The sequence below is a fragment of the Taudactylus pleione genome, unplaced genomic scaffold (assembly GCF_031769625.1).
Source record: "Taudactylus pleione unplaced genomic scaffold, aTauple2 ptg003191l, whole genome shotgun sequence".
Taxonomy (NCBI): Eukaryota; Metazoa; Chordata; class Amphibia; order Anura; family Myobatrachidae; genus Taudactylus; species Taudactylus pleione.
In genome coordinates, this window is record NW_028287547.1 from 38,380 (window position 1) to 60,093 (window position 21,714).

Here is a 21,714-nt window from a genome sequence, read left to right on the forward strand (position 1 = left end):
CTGTCACTATTACTGTACACTGTGGTGTTATTACTGTCACTATTACTGTATACTGTGGTGTTATCATTACTGTCACTATTACTGTACACTGTGGTGTTATCATTACTGTCACTATTACTGTACACTGTGGTGTTATCATTACTGTCACTATTACTGTACACTGGGGTGTTATTACTGTCACTATTACTGTATACTGTGGTGTTATCATTACTGTCACTATTACTGTACACTGTGGTGTTATCATTACTGTCACTATTACTGTACACTGTGGTGTTATCATTACTGTCACTATTACTGTACACTGTGGTGTTATCATTACTGTCACTATTACTGTACACTGTGGTGTTATCATTACTGTCACTATTACTGTACACTGTGGTGTTATCATTACTGTCACTATTACTGTACACTGTGGTGTTATCATTACTGTCACTATTACTGTACACTGTGGTGTTATCATTACTGTCACTATTACTGTACACTGTGGTGTTATCATTACTGTCACTATTACTGTACACTGTGGTGTTATCATTACTGTCACTATTACTGTACACTGTGGTGTTATCATTACTGTCACTATTACTGTACACTGTGGTGTTATCATTACTGTCACTATTACTGTACACTGTGGTGTTATCATTACTGTCACTATTACTGTATACTGTGGTGTTATCATTACTGTCACTATTACTGTACACTGTGGTGTTATCATTACTGTCACTATTACTGTACACTGTGGTGTTATCATTACTGTCACTATTACTGTACACTGTGGTGTTATCATTACTGTCACTATTACTGTACACTGTGGTGTTATCATTACTGTCACTATTACTGTACACTGTGGTGTTATCATTACTGTCACTATTACTGTACACTGTGGTGTTATCATTACTGTCACTATTACTGTACACTGTGGTGTTATCATTACTGTCACTATTACTGTACACTGTGGTGTTATCATTACTGTCACTATTACTGTACACTGTGGTGTTATCATTACTGTCACTATTACTGTACACTGTGGTGTTATCATTACTGTCACTATTACTGTACACTGTGGTGTTATCATTACTGTCACTATTACTGTACACTGTGGTGTTATCATTACTGTCACTATTACTGTACACTGTGGTGTTATCATTACTGTCACTATTACTGTACACTGTGGTGTTATTACTGTCACTATTACTGTATACTGTGGTGTTATCATTACTGTCACTATTACTGTACACTGTGGTGTTATCATTACTGTCACTATTACTGTACACTGTGGTGTTATCATTACTGTCACTATTACTGTACACTGTGGTGTTATCATTACTGTCACTATTACTGTACACTGTGGTGTTATCATTACTGTCACTATTACTGTACACTGTGGTGTTATCATTACTGTCACTATTACTGTACACTGTGGTGTTATTACTGTCACTATTACTGTACACTGTGGTGTTATCATTACTGTCACTATTACTGTACACTGTGGTGTTATCATTACTGTCACTATTACTGTACACTGTGGTGTTATTACTGTCACTATTACTGTATACTGTGGTGTTATCATTACTGTCACTATTACTGTACACTGTGGTGTTATCATTACTGTCACTATTACTGTACACTGTGGTGTTATTACTGTCACTATTACTGTATACTGTGGTGTTATCATTACTGTCACTATTACTGTACACTGTGGTGTTATCATTACTGTCACTATTACTGTACACTGTGGTGTTATCATTACTGTCACTATTACTGTACACTGTGGTGTTATCATTACTGTCACTATTACTGTACACTGTGGTGTTATTACTGTCACTATTACTGTACACTGTGGTGTTATCATTACTGTCACTATTACTGTACACTGTGGTGTTATCATTACTGTCACTATTACTGTACACTGTGGTGTTATCATTACTGTCACTATTACTGTACACTGTGGTGTTATCATTACTGTCACTATTACTGTACACTGTGGTGTTATCATTACTGTCACTATTACTGTACACTGTGGTGTTATCATTACTGTCACTATTACTGTACACTGTGGTGTTATCATTACTGTCACTATTACTGTACACTGTGGTGTTATCATTACTGTCACTATTACTGTACACTGTGGTGTCATTACTGTCACTATTACTGTACACTGTGGTGTTATTACTGTCACTATTACTGTACAGCTCATTACTGTCACACTTATTACTGTACACTGTGGTGTTATCATTACTGTCACTATTACTGTACACTGTGGTGTTATCATTACTGTCACTATTACTGTACACTGTGGTGTTATCATTACTGTCACTATTACTGTACACTGTGGTGTCATTACTGTCACTATTACTGTACACTGTGGTGTTATTACTGTCACTATTACTGTACAGCTCATTACTGTCACACTTATTACTGTACACTGTGGTGTTATTACTGTCACTATTACTGTACAGCTCATTACTGTACACTGTGGTGTTATCATTACTGTCACTATTACTGTACACTGTGGTGTTATTACTGTCACTTACTGTACACTGTGGTGTTATTACTGTCACTATTACTGTACACTGTGGTGTTATCATTACTGTCACTATTACTGTACACTGTGGTGTTATCATTACTGTCACTATTACTGTACACTGTGGTGTTATTACTGTCACACTTATTACTGTACACTGTGGTGTTATCATTACTGTCACTATTACTGTACACTGTGGTTTTATCATTACTGTCACTATTACTGTACACTGTGGTGTTATTATTACTGTCACTATTACTGTACACTGTGGTGTTATCATTACTGTCACTATTACTGTACACTGTGGTGTTATCATTACTGTCACTATTACTGTACACTGTGGTGTTATTACTGTCACTATTACTGTATACTGTGGTGTTATCATTACTGTCACTATTACTGTACACTATGGTGTTATCATTACTGTCACTATTACTGTACACTGTGGTGTTATCATTACTGTCACTATTACTGTACACTGTGGTGTTTCATTACTGTCACTGTTACTGTACACTGTGGTGTTATCATTACTGTCACTATTACTGTACACTGTGGTGTTATCATTACTGTCACTATTACTGTACACTGTGGTGTTATCATTACTGTCACTATTACTGTACACTGTGGTGTTATCATTACTGTCACTATTACTGTACACTGTGGTGTTATCATTACTGTCACTATTACTGTACACTGTGGTGTTATCATTGTCACTATTACTGTACACTGTGGTGTTATCATTACTGTCACTATTACTGTACACTGTGGTGTTATCATTACTGTCACTATTACTGTACACTGTGGTGTTATCAATACTGTCACTATTACTGTACACTGTGGTGTTATCATTACTGTCACTATTACTGTACACTGTGGTGTCATTACTGTCACTATTACTGTACACTGTGGTGTTATTACTGTCACTATTACTGTACAGCTCATTACTGTCACACTTATTACTGTACACTGTGGTGTTATTACTGTCACTATTACTGTACAGCTCATTACTGTCACACTTATTACTGTACACTGTGGTGTTATCATTACTGTCACTATTACTGTACACTGTGGTGTTATCATTACTGTCACTATTACTGTACACTGTGGTGTTATCATTACTGTCACTATTACTGTACACTGTGGTGTTATTACTGTCACTATTACTGTACAGCTCATTACTGTCACACTTATTACTGTACACTGTGGTGTTATTACTGTCACTATTACTGTACAGCTCATTACTGTACACTGTGGTGTTATCATTACTGTCACTATTACTGTACACTGTGGTGTTATTACTGTCACTTACTGTACACTGTGGTGTTATTACTGTCACTATTACTGTACACTGAGGTGTTATCATTACTGTCACTATTACTGTACACTGTGGTGTTATCATTACTGTCACTATTACTGTACACTGTGGTGTTATTACTGTCACACTTATTACTGTACACTGTGGTGTTATCATTACTGTCACTATTACTGTACACTGTGGTTTTATCATTACTGTCACTATTACTGTACACTGTGGTGTTATCATTACTGTCACTATTACTGTACACTGTGGTGTTATCATTACTGTCACTATTACTGTACACTGTGGTGTTATCATTACTGTCACTATTACTGTACACTGTGGTGTTATTACTGTCACTATTACTGTACACTGTGGTGTTATTACTGTCACTATTACTGTACACTGTGTTATCATTACTGTCACTATTACTGTACACTGTGGTGTTATTACTGTCACTATTACTGTACACTGTGGTGTTATCATTACTGTCACTATTACTGTACACTGTGGTGTTATCATTACTGTCACTATTACTGTACACTGTGGTGTTATCATTACTGTCACTATTACTGTACACTGTGGTGTTATCATTACTGTCACTATTACTGTACACTGTGGTGTTATTACTGTCACTATTACTGTACACTGTGGTGTTATCATTACTGTCACTATTACTGTACACTGTGGTGTTATCATTACTGTCACTATTACTGTACACTGTGGTGTTATCATTACTGTCACTATTACTGTACACTGTGGTGTTATCATTACTGTCACTATTACTGTACACTGTGGTGTCATTACTGTCACTATTACTGTACACTGTGGTGTTATTACTGTCACTATTACTGTACAGCTCATTACTGTCACACTTATTACTGTACACTGTGGTGTTATTACTGTCACTATTACTGTACAGCTCATTACTGTCACACTTATTACTGTACACTGTGGTGTTATCATTACTGTCACTATTACTGTACACTGTGGTGTTATTACTGTCACTTACTGTACACTGTGGTGTTATTACTGTCACTATTACTGTAGACTGAGGTGTTATCATTACTGTCACTATTACTGTACACTGTAGTGTTATCATTACTGTCACTATTACTGTACACTGTGGTGTTATTACTGTCACACTTATTACTGTACACTGTGGTGTTATCATTACTGTCACTATTACTGTACACTGTGGTGTTATCATTACTGTCACTATTACTGTACACTGGTGTTATCATTACTGTCACTATTACTGTACACTGTGGTGTTATCATTACTGTCACTATTACTGTACACTGTGGTGTTATTATTACTGTCACTATTACTGTACACTGTGGTGTTATCATTACTGTCACTATTACTGTACACTGTGGTGTTATCATTACTGTCACTATTACTGTACACTGTGGTGTTATCATTACTGTCACTATTACTGTACACTGTGGTGTTATCATTACTGTCACTATTACTGTATACTGTGGTGTTATCATTACTGTCACTATTACTGTACACTGTGGTGTTATCATTACTGTCACTATTACTGTACACTGTGGTGTTATTACTGTCACTATTACTGTACACTGTGGTGTTATCATTACTGTCACTATTACTGTACACTGTGGTGTTATCATTACTGTCACTATTACTGTACACTGTGGTGTTGTCATTACTGTCACTATTACTGTACACTGTGGTGTTATCATTACTGTCACTATTACTGTACACTGTGGTGTTATCATTACTGTCACTATTACTGTACACTGTGGTGTTATCATTACTGTCACTATTACTGTACACTGTGGTGGTGTTATTACTGTCACTATTACTGTACACTGTGGTGTTATCATTACTGTCACTATTACTGTACACTGTGGTGTTATCATTACTGTCACTATTACTGTACACTGTGGTGTTATCATTACTGTCACTATTACTGTACACTGTGGTGTTATCATTACTGTCACTATTACTGTACACTGTGGTGTTATCATTACTGTCACTATTACTGTACACTGTGGTGTCATTACTGTCACTATTACTGTACACTGTGGTGTCATTACTGTCACTATTACTGTACAGCTCATTACTGTCACACTTATTACTGTACACTGTGGTGTTATTACTGTCACTATTACTGTACAGCTCATTACTGTCACACTTATTACTGTACACTGTGGTGTTATCATTACTGTCACTATTACTGTACACTGTGGTGTTATTACTGTCACTTACTGTACACTGTGGTGTTATTACTGTCACTATTACTGTACACTGAGGTGTTATCATTACTGTCACTATTACTGTACACTGTGGTGTTATCATTACTGTCACTATTACTGTACACTGTGGTGTTATCATTACTGTCACTATTACTGTACACTGTGGTGTTATCATTACTGTCACTATTACTGTACACTGTGGTGTTATTACTGTCACTATTACTGTACAGCTCATTACTGTCACACTTATTACTGTACACTGTGGTGTTATCATTACTGTCACTATTACTGTACACTGTGGTGTTATTACTGTCACTATTACTGTAAAGCTCATTACTGTCACACTTATTACTGTACACTGTGGTGTTATCATTACTGTCACTATTACTGTACACTGTGGTGTTATCATTACTGTCACTATTACTGTACACTGAGGTGTTATCATTACTGTCACTATTACTGTACACTGTGGTGTTATTATTACTGTCACTATTACTGTACACTGTGGTGTCATTACTGTCACTATTACTGTACAGCTCATTACTGTCACACTTATTACTGTACACTGTGGTGTTATCATTACTGTCACTATTACTGTACACTGAGGTGTTATCATTACTGTCACTATTACTGTACACTGTGGTGTTATTACTGTCACTATTACTGTACACTGTGGTGTTATCATTACTGTCACTATTACTGTACACTGTGGTGTTATCACTGTCACTATTACTGTACACTGTGGTGTTATCATTACTGTCACTATTACTGTACACTGTGGTGTTATCATTACTGTCACTATTACTGTACACTGTGGTGTTATTACTGTCACACTTATTACTGTACACTGTGGTGTTATTACTGTCACACTTATTACTGTACACTGTGGTGTTATCATTACTATCACACTTATTACTGTACACTGTGGTGTTATCATTACTGTCACTATTACTGTACACTGTGGTGTTATCATTACTGTCACTATTACTGTACACTGAGGTGTTATCATTACTGTCACTATTACTGTACACTGTGGTGTTATCATTACTGTCACTATTACTGTACACTGTGGTGTTATCATTACTGTCACTATTACTGTACACTGTGGTGTTATCATTACTGTCACTATTACTGTACACTGTGGTGTTATCATTACTGTCACTATTACTGTGTACTGTGGTGTTATCATTACTGTCACACTTATTACTGTACACTGGTGTTATCATTACTGTCACACTTATTACTGTACACTGTGGTGTTATCATTACTGTCACACTTATTACTGTACACTGGTGTTATTACTGTCACTATTACTGTACACTGTGGTGTTATCATTACTGTCACTATTACTGTACACTGTGGTGTTATTACTGTCACACTTATTACTGTACACTGTGGTGTTATCATTACTATCACACTTATTACTGTACACTGTGGTGTTATCACTACTGTCACTATTACTGTACACTGTGGTGTTATCATTACTGTCACTATTACTGTACACTGTGGTGTTATCACTACTGTCATACTTATTACTGTACACTGTGGTGTTATCATTACTGTCACACTTATTACTGTACACTGTGGTGTTATCATTACTGTCACTATTACTGTACACTGTGGTGTTATCATTACTGTCACTATTACTGTACACTGTGGTGTTATTACTGTCACACTTATTACTGTACACTGTGGTGTTATCATTACTATCACACTTATTACTGTACACTGTGGTGTTATCATTACTGTCACTATTACTGCACACTGTGGTGTTATCATTACTGTCACTATTACTGTACACTGTGGTGTTATCATTGCTGTCACTATTACTGTACACTGTGGTGTTATTACTGTCACTATTACTGTACACTGTGGTGCTATCATTACTGTCACTATTACTGTACACTGTGGTGTTATTATTGTCACACTTATTACTGTACACTGTGGTGTTATCATTACTGTCACTATTACTGTACACTGTGGTGTTATCATTACTGTCACTATTACTGTACACTGGTGTTATCATTACTGTCACTATTACTGTACACTGTGGTGTTATCATTACTGTCACTATTACTGTACACTGTGGTGTTATCATTACTGTCACTATTACTGTACACTGTGGTGTTATCATTACTGTCACTATTACTGTACACTGAGGTGTTATCATTACTGTCACTATTACTGTACACTGAGGTGTTATCATTACTGTCACTATTACTGTACACTGAGGTGTTATCATTACTGTCACTATTACTGTACACTGTGGTGTTATCATTACTGTCACTATTACTGTACACTGTGGTGTTATCATTACTGTCACTATTACTGTACACTGGTGTTATCATTACTGTCACTATTACTGTACACTGTGGTGTTATCATTACTGTCACTATTACTGTACACTGTGGTGTTATCATTACTGTCACTATTACTGTACACTGTGGTGTTATCATTACTGTCACTATTACTGTATACTGTGGTGTTATCATTACTGTCACTATTACTGTACACTGTGGTGTTATCATTACTGTCACTATTACTGTACACTGTGGTGTTATCATTACTGTCACTATTACTGTACACTGTGGTGTTATCATTACTGTCACTATTACTGTACACTGTGGTGTTATCACTGTCACTATTACTGTACACTGTGGTGTTATCATTACTGTCACTATTACTGTACACTGTGGTGTTATCATTACTGTCACTATTACTGTACACTGTGGTGTTATTACTGTCACTATTACTGTACACTGTGGTGTTATTACTGTCACTATTACTGTACAGCTCATTACTGTCACACTTATTACTGTACACTGTGGTGTTATCATTACTGTCACTATTACTGTACACTGTGGTGTTATCATTACTGTCACTATTACTGTACACTGAGGTGTTATCATTACTGTCACTATTACTGTACACTGTGGTGTTATCATTACTGTCACTATTACTGTACACTGTGGTGTTATCCTTACTGTCACTATTACTGTACACTGTGGTGTTATCATTACTGTCACTATTACTGTACACTGTGGTGTTATCATTACTGTCACTATTACTGTGTACTGTGGTGTTATCATTACTGTCACACTTATTACTGTACACTGGTGTTATCATTACTGTCACACTTATTACTGTACACTGTGGTGTTATCATTACTGTCACACTTATTACTGTACACTGTGGTGTTATTACTATACACTGTGGTGTTATCATTACTGTCACTATTACTGTACACTGTGGTGTTATTACTGTCACACTTATTACTGTACACTGTGGTGTTATCATTACTATCACACTTATTACTGTACACTGTGGTGTTATCACTACTGTCACTATTACTGTACACTGTGGTGTTATCATTACTATCACACTTATTACTGTACACTGTGGTGTTATCATTACTGTCACACTTATTACTGTACACTGTGGTGTTATTACTGTCACTATTACTGTACACTGTGGTGTTATCATTACTGTCACTATTACTGTACACTGTGGTGTTATCATTACTGTCACACTTATTACTGTACACTGTGGTGTTATCATTACTGTCACTATTACTGTACACTGTGGTGTTATCATTACTGTCACACTTATTACTGTACGCTGTGGTGTTATCATTACTGTCACACTTATTACTGTACACTGTGGTGTTATTACTGTCACTATTACTGTACACTGTGGTGTTATCATTACTGTCACTATTACTGTACACTGTGGTGTTATCACTACTGTCATACTTATTACTGTACACTGTGGTGTTATCATTACTGTCACACTTATTACTGTACACTGTGGTGTTATCATTACTGTCACTATTACTGTACACTGTGGTGCTATCATTACTGTCACTATTACTGTCCACTGTGGTGTTATTATTGTCACACTTATTACTGTACACTGTGGTGTTATCATTACTGTCACTATTACTGTACACTGTGGTGTTATCATTACTGTCACTATTACTGTACACTGTGGTGTTATCCTTACTGTCACTATTACTGTACACTGTGGTGTTATCCTTACTGTCACTATTACTGTACACTGTGGTGTTATCATTACTGTCACTATTACTGTACACTGTGGTGTTATCATTACTGTCACTATTACTGTACACTGGTGTTATTACTGTCACTATTACTGTACACTGTGGTGTTATCATTACTGTAACTATTACTGTACACTGTGGTGTTATCATTACTGTCACTATTACTGTACACTGTGGTGTTATCATTACTGTCACTATTACTGTACACTGTGGTGTTATCATTACTATCACACTTATTACTGTACACTGTGGTGTTATCATTACTGTCACACTTATTACTGTACACTGTGGTGTTATTACTGTCACTATTACTGTACACTGTGGTGTTATCATTACTGTCACTATTACTGTACACTGTGGTGTTATCATTACTGTCACACTTATTACTGTACACTGTGGTGTTATCATTACTGTCACTATTACTGTACACTGTGGTGTTATCATTACTGTCACACTTATTACTGTACACTGTGGTGTTATCATTACTGTCACACTTATTACTGTACACTGTGGTGTTATTACTGTCACTATTACTGTACACTGTGGTGTTATCATTACTGTCACTATTACTGTACACTGTGGTGTTATCATTACTGTCACACTTATTACTATACACTGTGGTGTTATCATTACTGTCACTATTACTGTACACTGTGGTGTTATTACTACTGTCACACTTATTACTATACACTGTGGTGTTATTACTGTCACTATTACTGTATACTGTGGTGTTATCATTACTGTCACACTTATTACTGTACACTGTGGTGTTATCATTACTGTCACACTTATTACTGTACACTGTGGTGTTATTACTGTCACTATTACTGTATACTGTGGTGTTATCATTACTGTCACTATTACTGTACACTGTGGTGTTATCATTACTGTCACTGTTACTGTATACTGTGGTGTTATCATTACTGTCACTATTACTGTACACTGTGGTGTTATCATTACTGTCACTATTACTGTACACTGTGGTGTTATCATTACTGTCACTATTACTGTACACTGTGGTGTTATCATTACTGTCACACTTATTACTGTACACTGTGGTGTTATCATTACTGTCACTATTACTGTATACTGTGGTGTTATCATTACTGTCACTATTACTGTACACTGTGGTGTTATCATTACTGTCACTATTACTGTACACTGTGGTGTTATCATTACTGTCACACTTATTACTGTACACTGTGGTGTTATTACTGTCACTATTACTGTACACTGTGGTGTTATCATTACTGTCACTATTACTGTATACTGTGGTGTTATCATTACTGTCACTATTACTGTACACTGTGGTGTTATCATTACTGTCACTATTACCGTACACTGTGGTGTTATCATTACTGTCACTATTACTGTACACTGTGGTGTTATCATTACTGTCACTATTACTGTACACTGGTGCTATCATTACTGTCACTATTACTGTACACTGTGGTGTTATCATTACTGTCACACTTATTACTGTACACTGTGGTGTTATCATTACTGTCACTATTACTGTACACTGTGGTGTTATCATTACTGTCACACTTATTACTGTACACTGTGGTGTTATCATTACTGTCACACTTATTACTGTACACTGTGGTGTTATCATTACTGTCACTATTACTGTACACTGTGGTGTTATCATTACTGTCACTATTACTGTACACTGTGGTGTTATCATTACTGTCACTATTACTGTACACTGTGGTGTTATCACTGTCACTATTACTGTACACTGTGGTGTTATCATTACTGTCACTATTACTGTATACTGTGGTGTTATCATTACTGTCACTATTACTGTACACTGTGGTGTTACCATTACTGTCACTATTACTGTACACTGTGGTGTTATCATTACTGTCACTATTACTGTACACTGTGGTGTTATTACTGTCACTATTACTGTACACTGTGGTGTTATTACTGTCACTATTACTGTACAGCTCATTACTGTCACACTTATTACTATACACTGTGGTGTTATCATTACTGTCACTATTACTGTACACTGTGGTGTTATCATTACTGTCACTATTACTGTACACTGAGGTGTTATCATTACTGTCACTATTACTGTACACTGTGGTGTTATCATTACTGTCACTATTACTGTACACTGTGGTGTTATCATTACTGTCACTATTACTGTACACTGGTGTTATCATTACTGTCACTATTACTGTACACTGTGGTGTTATCATTACTGTCACACTTATTACTGTACACTGGTGTTATCATTACTGTCACACTTATTACTGTACACTGTGGTGTTATCATTACTGTCACACTTATTACTGTACACTGTGGTGTTATTACTGTCACTATTACTGTACACTGTGGTGTTATCATTACTGTCACTATTACTGTACACTGTGGTGTTATTACTGTCACACTTATTACTGTACACTGTGGTGTTATCATTACTATCACACTTATTACTGTACACTGTGGTGTTATCACTACTGTCACTATTACTGTACACTGTGGTGTTATCATTACTGTCACTATTACTGTACACTGTGGTGTTATCACTACTGTCATACTTATTACTGTACACTGTGGTGTTATCATTACTGTCACACTTATTACTGTACACTGTGGTGTTATCACTGTCACTATTACTGTACACTGTGGTGTTATCATTACTGTCACTATTACTGTACACTGTGGTGTTATCATTACTGTCACTATTACTGTACACTGTGGTGTTATTACTGTCACACTTATTACTGTACACTGTGGTGTTATCATTACTATCACACTTATTACTGTACACTGTGGTGTTATCATTACTGTCACTATTACTGCACACTGTGGTGTTATCATTGCTGTCACTATTACTGTACACTGTGGTGTTATTGCTGTCACTATTACTGTACACTGTGGTGCTATCATTACTGTCACTATTACTGTACACTGTGGTGTTATTATTGTCACACTTATTACTGTACACTGTGGTGTTATCATTACTGTCACTATTACTGTACACTGTGGTGTTATCCTTACTGTCACTATTACTGTACACTGTGGTGTTATCATTACTGTCACTATTACTGTACACTGTGGTGTTATCATTACTGTCACTATTACTGTACACTGGTGTTATTACTGTCACTATTACTGTACACTGTGGTGTTATCATTACTGTAACTATTACTGTACACTGTGGTGTTATCATTACTGTCACTATTACTGTACACTGTGGTGTTATCATTACTGTCACTATTACTGTACACTGTGGTGTTATCATTACTATCACACTTATTACTGTACACTGTGGTGTTATCATTACTGTCACACTTATTACTGTACACTGTGGTGTTATTACTGTCACTATTACTGTACACTGTGGTGTTATCATTACTGTCACTATTACTGTACACTGTGGTGTTATCATTACTGTCACACTTATTACTGTACACTGTGGTGTTATCATTACTGTCACTATTACTGTACACTGTGGTGTTATCATTACTGTCACACTTATTACTGTACACTGTGGTGTTATCATTACTGTCACACTTATTACTGTACACTGTGGTGTTATTACTGTCACTATTACTGTACACTGGTGTTATCATTACTGTCACTATTACTGTACACTGTGGTGTTATCATTACTGTCACACTTATTACTGTACACTGTGGTGTTATCATTACTGTCACTATTACTGTACACTGTGGTGTTATTACTACTGTCACACTTATTACTGTACACTGTGGTGTTATTACTGTCACTATTACTGTATACTGTGGTGTTATCATTACTGTCACACTTATTACTGTACACTGTGGTGTTATCATTACTGTCACACTTATTACTGTACACTGTGGTGTTATTACTGTCACTATTACTGTACACTGGTCTTATCATTACTGTCACACTTATTACTGTACACTGTGGTGTTATCATTACTGTCACTATTACTGTATACTGTGGTGTTATCATTACTGTCACTATTACTGTACACTGTGGTGTTATCATTACTGTCACTGTTACTGTATACTGTGGTGTTATCATTACTGTCACTATTACTGTACACTGTGGTGTTATCATTACTGTCACTATTACTGTACACTGTGGTGTTATCATTACTGTCACACTTATTACTGTACACTGTGGTGTTATCATTACTGTCACACTTATTACTGTACACTGTGGTGTTATCATTACTGTCAATATTAATGTACACTGTGGTGTTATTATTACTGTCACACTTATTACTGTACACTGTGGTGTTATTTCTGTCAGTATTACTGTACACTGTGGTGTTATTTCTGTCAGTATTACAGTACACTGTGGTGTTATCTCTACTGTAACACTTATTTCTGCACACTGTGGTGTTATCTTTACTGTCACTATTACTGTACACTGTGGTGTTATTATTGTCACACTTATTACTGTACACTGTGGTGTTATTTCTGTCAGTATTACTGTACACTGGTGTTATCATTACTGTCACACTTATTACTGTACACTGTGGTGTTATCATTACTGTCACTATTACTGTACACTGTGGTGTTATCATTACTGTCACTATTACTGTACACTGTGGTGTTATCATTACTGTCACTATTACTGTACACTGTGGTGTTATTACTGTCACACTTATTACTGTACACTGTGGTGTTATCATTACTGTCACTATTACTGTACACTGTGGTGTTATCATTACTGTCACTATTACTGTACACTGTGGTGTTATTACTGTCACACTTATTACTGTACACTGTGGTGTTATCATTACTGTCACACTTATTACTGTACACTGTGGTGTTATCATTACTGTCACACTTATTACTGTACACTGTGGTGTTATCATTACTGTCACTATTACTGTACACTGTGGTGTTATCATTACTGTCACACTTATTACTGTACACTGTGGTGTTATCATTACTGTCACACTTATTACTGTACACTGTGGTGTTATCATTACTGTCACACTTATTACTGTACACTGTGGTGTTACTGTCACTATTACTGTACACTGTGGTGTTATCATTACTGTCAGTATTACTGTACACTGTGGTGTTATTATTGTCACACTTATTACTGTACACTGTGGTGTTATTTCTGTCAGTATTACTGTACACTGGTGTTATCATTACTGTCACACTTATTACTGTACACTGTGGTGTTATCATTACTGTCACTTATTACTGTACACTGTGGTGTTATCATTACTGTCACTATTACTGTACACTGTGGTGCTATCATTACTGTCACACTTATTACTGTACACTGTGGTGTTACTGTCACTATTACTGTACACTGTGGTGCTATCATTACTGTCGCACTTAACACCACAGTGTACAGTAATAAGTGCGACAGTAATGATAACACCACAGTGTACAGTAATAGTGACTGTAATGATAACACCACAGTGTACGGTAATAAGTGTGACAGTAATGATAACACCACAGGGTACAGTAATATCATTACTGTCACTATTACACTGTGGTGTTATCATTATTGTCACTATTACTGTACACTGGTGTTATTCCTGTCACTATTACTGTACACTGTGGTGTTATTACTGTCACTATTACTGTACAATGTGGTGTTATCATTACTGTCACTATTACTGTACACTGTGGTGTTATCATTACTGTCACTATTACTGTACACTGTGGTGTTATCATTACTGTCACACTTATTACTGTACACTGTGGTGTTATCATTACTGTCACTATTACTGTACACTGTGGTGTTATCATTACTGTCACTTATTTCTGCACACTGTGGTGTTATCATTACTGTCAATATTAATGTACACTGTGGTGTTATTATTACTGTCACACTTATTACTGTACACTGTGGTGTTATTTCTGTCAGTATTACTGTACACTGTGGTGTTATTTCTGTCAGTATTACAGTACACTGTGGTGTTATCTCTACTGTCACACTTATTTCTGCACACTGTGGTGTTATCTTTACTGTCACTATTACTGTACACTGTGGTGTTATTATTGTCACACTTATTACTGTACACTGTGGTGTTATTTCTGTCAGTATTACTGTACACTGGTGTTATCATTACTGTCACACTTATTACTGTACACTGTGGTGTTATCATTACTGTCACTATTACTGTACACTGTGGTGTTATCATTACTGTCACTATTACTGTACACTGTGGTGTTATCATTACTGTCACTATTACTGTACACTGTGGTGTTATTACTGTCACACTTATTACTGTACACTGTGGTGTTATCATTACTGTCACACTTATTACTGTACACTGTGGTGTTATCATTACTGTCACACTTATTACTGTACACTGTGGTGTTATCATTACTGTCACACTTATTACTGTACACTGTGGTGTTATCATTACTGTCACACTTATTACTGTACACTGTGGTGTTATCATTACTGTCACACTTATTACTGTACACTGTGGTGTTACTGTCACTATTACTGTACACTGTGGTGTTATCATTACTGTCAGTATTACTGTACACTGTGGTGTTATTATTGTCACACTTATTACTGTACACTGTGGTGTTATTTCTGTCAGTATTACTGTACACTGGTGTTATCATTACTGTCACACTTATTACTGTACACTGTGGTGTTATCATTACTGTCACTTATTACTGTACACTGTGGTGTTATCATTACTGTCACTATTACTGTACACTGTGGTGCTATCATTACTGTCACACTTATTACTGTACACTGTGGTGTTACTGTCACTATTACTGTACACTGTGGTGCTATCATTACTGTCGCACTTAACACCACAGTGTACAGTAATAAGTGCGACAGTAATGATAACACCACAGTGTACAGTAATAGTGACTGTAATGATAACACCACAGTGTACGGTAATAAGTGTGACAGTAATGATAACACCACAGGGTACAGTAATATCATTACTGTCACTATTACACTGTGGTGTTATCATTATTGTCACTATTACTGTACACTGGTGTTATTCCTGTCACTATTACTGTACACTGTGGTGTTATTACTGTCACTATTACTGTACAATGTGGTGTTATAATTACTGTCACACTTATTACTGTACACTGTGGTGTTATTACTGTCGCACTTATTACTGTACACTGTGTTATCATTACTGTCACACTTATTACTGTACACTGTGGTGTTATCACTACTGTCACTTATTACTGTACACTGTGGTGTTATTACTGTCACTATTACTGTACAATGTGGTGTTATCATTAGTCACACTTATTACTGTACACTGTGGTGTTATTACTGTCACACTTATTACTGTACACTGTGGTGTTATCATTACTGTCACTATTACTGTACACTGGTGCTATCATTACTGTCACTATTACTGTACACTGTGGTGTTATCATTACTGTCACTATTACTGTACACTGTGGTGTTACTGTCACTATTACTGTACACTGTGGTATTATCATTACTGTCACACTTATTACTGTACACTGTGGTGTTATTACTGTCACTATTACTGTACACTGTGGTGTTATCATTACTGTCACACTTATTACTGTACACTGTGGTGTTATCATTACTGTCACTATTACTGTACACTGGTGTTATCATTACTGTCACATTTATTACTGTACACTGGTGTTATCATTACTGTCACACTTATTACTGTACACTGTGGTGTTATTACTGTCACTATTACTGTACACTGTGGTGTTATCATTACTGTCACACTTATTACTGTACACTGTGGTGTTATCATTACTGTCACTATTGCTGTACACTGTGGTGTTATCATTACTGTCACTATTACTGTACACTGTGGTGTTATCATTACTGTCACTATTACTGTACACTGTGGTGTTATCATTACTGTCACTATTACTGTACACTGAGGTGTTATCATTACTGTCACTATTACTGTACACTGAGGTGTTATCATTACTGTCACTATTACTGCACACTGTGGTGTTATCATTACTGTCACTATTGCTGTGTACTGTGGTGTTATCATTACTGTCACACTTATTACTGTACACTGGTGTTATCATTACTGTCACACTTATTACTGTACACTGGTGTTATCATTACTGTCACACTTATTACTGTACACTGTGGTGTTATCATTACTGTCACACTTATTACTGTACACTGTGGTGTTATCATTACTGTCACACTTATTACTGTACACTGTGGTGTTATCATTACTGTCACACTTATTACTGTACACTGTGGTGTTATCATTACTGTCACACTTATTACTGTACACTGTGGTGTTATCATTACTGTCACACTTATTACTGTACACTGTGGTGTTACTGTCACTATTACTGTACACTGTGGTGTTATCATTACTGTCAGTATTACTGTACACTGTGGTGTTATTATTGTCACACTTATTACTGTACACTGTGGTGTTATTTCTGTCAGTATTACTGTACACTGGTGTTATCATTACTGTCACACTTATTACTGTACACTGTGGTGTTATCATTACTGTCACTTATTACTGTACACTGTGGTGTTATCATTACTGTCACTATTACTGTACACTGTGGTGCTATCATTACTGTCACACTTATTACTGTACACTGTGGTGTTACTGTCACTATTACTGTACACTGTGGTGCTATCATTACTGTCGCACTTAACACCACAGTGTACAGTAATAAGTGCGACAGTAATGATAACACCACAGTGTACAGTAATAGTGACTGTAATGATAACACCACAGTGTACGGTAATAAGTGTGACAGTAATGATAACACCACAGGGTACAGTAATATCATTACTGTCACTATTACACTGTGGTGTTATCATTATTGTCACTATTACTGTACACTGGTGTTATTCCTGTCACTATTACTGTACACTGTGGTGTTATTACTGTCACTATTACTGTACAATGTGGTGTTATAATTACTGTCACACTTATTACTGTACACTGTGGTGTTATTACTGTCGCACTTATTACTGTACACTGTGTTATCATTACTGTCACACTTATTACTGTACACTGTGGTGTTATCACTACTGTCACTTATTACTGTACACTGTGGTGTTATTACTGTCACTATTACTGTACAATGTGGTGTTATCATTAGTCACACTTATTACTGTACACTGTGGTGTTATTACTGTCACACTTATTACTGTACACTGTGGTGTTATCATTACTGTCACTATTACTGTACACTGGTGCTATCATTACTGTCACTATTACTGTACACTGTGGTGTTATCATTACTGTCACTATTACTGTACACTGTGGTGTTACTGTCACTATTACTGTACACTGTGGTATTATCATTACTGTCACACTTATTACTGTACACTGTGGTGTTATTACTGTCACTATTACTGTACACTGTGGTGTTATCATTACTGTCACACTTATTACTGTACACTGTGGTGTTATCATTACTGTCACTATTACTGTACACTGGTGTTATCATTACTGTCACATTTATTACTGTACACTGGTGTTATCATTACTGTCACACTTATTACTGTACACTGTGGTGTTATTACTGTCACTATTACTGTACACTGTGGTGTTATCATTACTGTCACACTTATTACTGTACACTGTGGTGTTATCATTACTGTCACTATTGCTGTACACTGTGGTGTTATCATTACTGTCACTATTACTGTACACTGTGGTGTTATCATTACTGTCACTATTACTGTACACTGTGGTGTTATCATTACTGTCACTATTACTGTACACTGAGGTGTTATCATTACTGTCACTATTACTGTACACTGAGGTGTTATCATTACTGTCACTATTACTGCACACTGTGGTGTTATCATTACTGTCACTATTGCTGTGTACTGTGGTGTTATCATTACTGTCACACTTATTACTGTACACTGGTGTTATCATTACTGTCACACTTATTACTGTACACTGGTGTTATCATTACTGTCACACTTATTACTGTACACTGTGGTGTTATCATTACTGTCACTATTACTGTACACTGTGGTGTTATTACTGTCACTATTACTGTACACTGTGGTGTTATCATTACTGTCACTATTACTGTACACTGTGGTGTTATTACTGTCACACTTATTACTGTACACTGTGGTGTTATCATTACTATCACACTTATTACTGTACACTGTGGTGTTATCACTACTGTCACTATTACTGTACACTGTGGTGTTATCATTACTGTCACTATTACTGTACACTGTGGTGTTATCATTACTGTCACTATTACTGTACACTGTGGTGTTATTACTGTCACTATTACTGTATACTGTGGTGTTATCATTACTGTCACTATTACTGTACACTGTGGTGTTATCATTGCTATCACACTTATTACTGTACACTGTGGTGTTATCATTACTGTCACTATTACTGTACACTGTGGTGTTATCATTACTGTCACTATTACTGTACACTGTGGTGTTATCAATACTGTCACTATTACTGTACACTGTGGTGTTATCATTACTGTCACTATTACTGTACACTGTGGTGTTATCATTACTGTCACTATTACTGTACACTGTGGTGTTATTACTGTCACACTTATTACTGTACACTGTGGTGTTATCATTACTGTCACACTTATTACTGTACACTGTGGTGTTATCATTACTGTCACTATTACTGCACACTGTGGTGTTATCATTACTGTCACTATTACTGTACACTGTGGTGTTATCATTACTGTCACTATTACTGTACACTGTGGTGTTATCATTACTGTCACTATTACTGTACACTGTGGTGTTATCATTACTGTCACTATTACTGTACACTGTGGTGTTATCATTACTGTCACTATTACTGTACACTGTGGTGTTATCATTACTGTCACTATTACTGTACACTGTGGTGTTATCATTACTGTCACTATTACTGTACACTGGTGTTATTACTGTCACTATTACTGTACACTGTGGTGTTATCATTACTGTCACTATTACTGTACACTGTGGTGTTATCATTACTGTCACTATTACTGTACACTGTGGTGTTATTACTGTCACTATTACTGTACACTGTGGTGTTATCATTACTGTCACTATTACTGTACACTATGGTGTTATCATTACTGTCACTATTACTGTACACTGTGGTGTTATCATTACTGTCACTATTACTGTACACTGTGGTGTTATCATTACTGTCACTATTACTGTACACTGTGGTGTTATTACTGTCACTATTACTGTACACTGTGGTGTTATCATTACTGTCACTATTACTGTACACTGTGGTGTTATCATTACTGTCACTATTACTGTATACTGTGGTGTTATCATTACTGTCACTGCTAATGGCTGACGTAGTGTCTCTTCTCTCCTACATAGGAGCCAGGACATGCAGCCAATCAGACGGTGGCAGCGACAGCATAGGATGGAGCATCTATAAGGACCTGCGTGTGCTGACCATATTGCCGCTGGTACCGGTTATTGTCCTATAGATGTCACCACAAAGCTTGCGCTGGGATAGTCATATCAGCGTGACGCAGTCATCTCTCCATGTCCTCATTGTCAGTGCACAAATATTATTATTATTATTATTATTATTACGGTTATTATTATCTGGGGTCAGGGTGTATTATATGAGCAGAAGGCACCATCTACAGAGGGCGCTGTGTCTTCTTATGCATTTACCAAGGCCTGGCAGTGCCCC

The 21,714-nt window shown here is 36.3% G+C and overlaps 1 protein-coding gene across 1 annotated transcript in view; it reads left to right on the forward strand.

Annotated features, from left to right (window-relative positions):
- The window catches only part of CCDC142 (coiled-coil domain containing 142), a 91,702-nt gene that overhangs the window by 2,029 nt on the left and 67,959 nt on the right, over positions 1–21,714 (forward strand). The window contains 1 exon segment of the mRNA XM_088466470.1: positions 21,390–21,571. The gene's annotated coding sequence lies outside the window, so the exon portion shown is untranslated.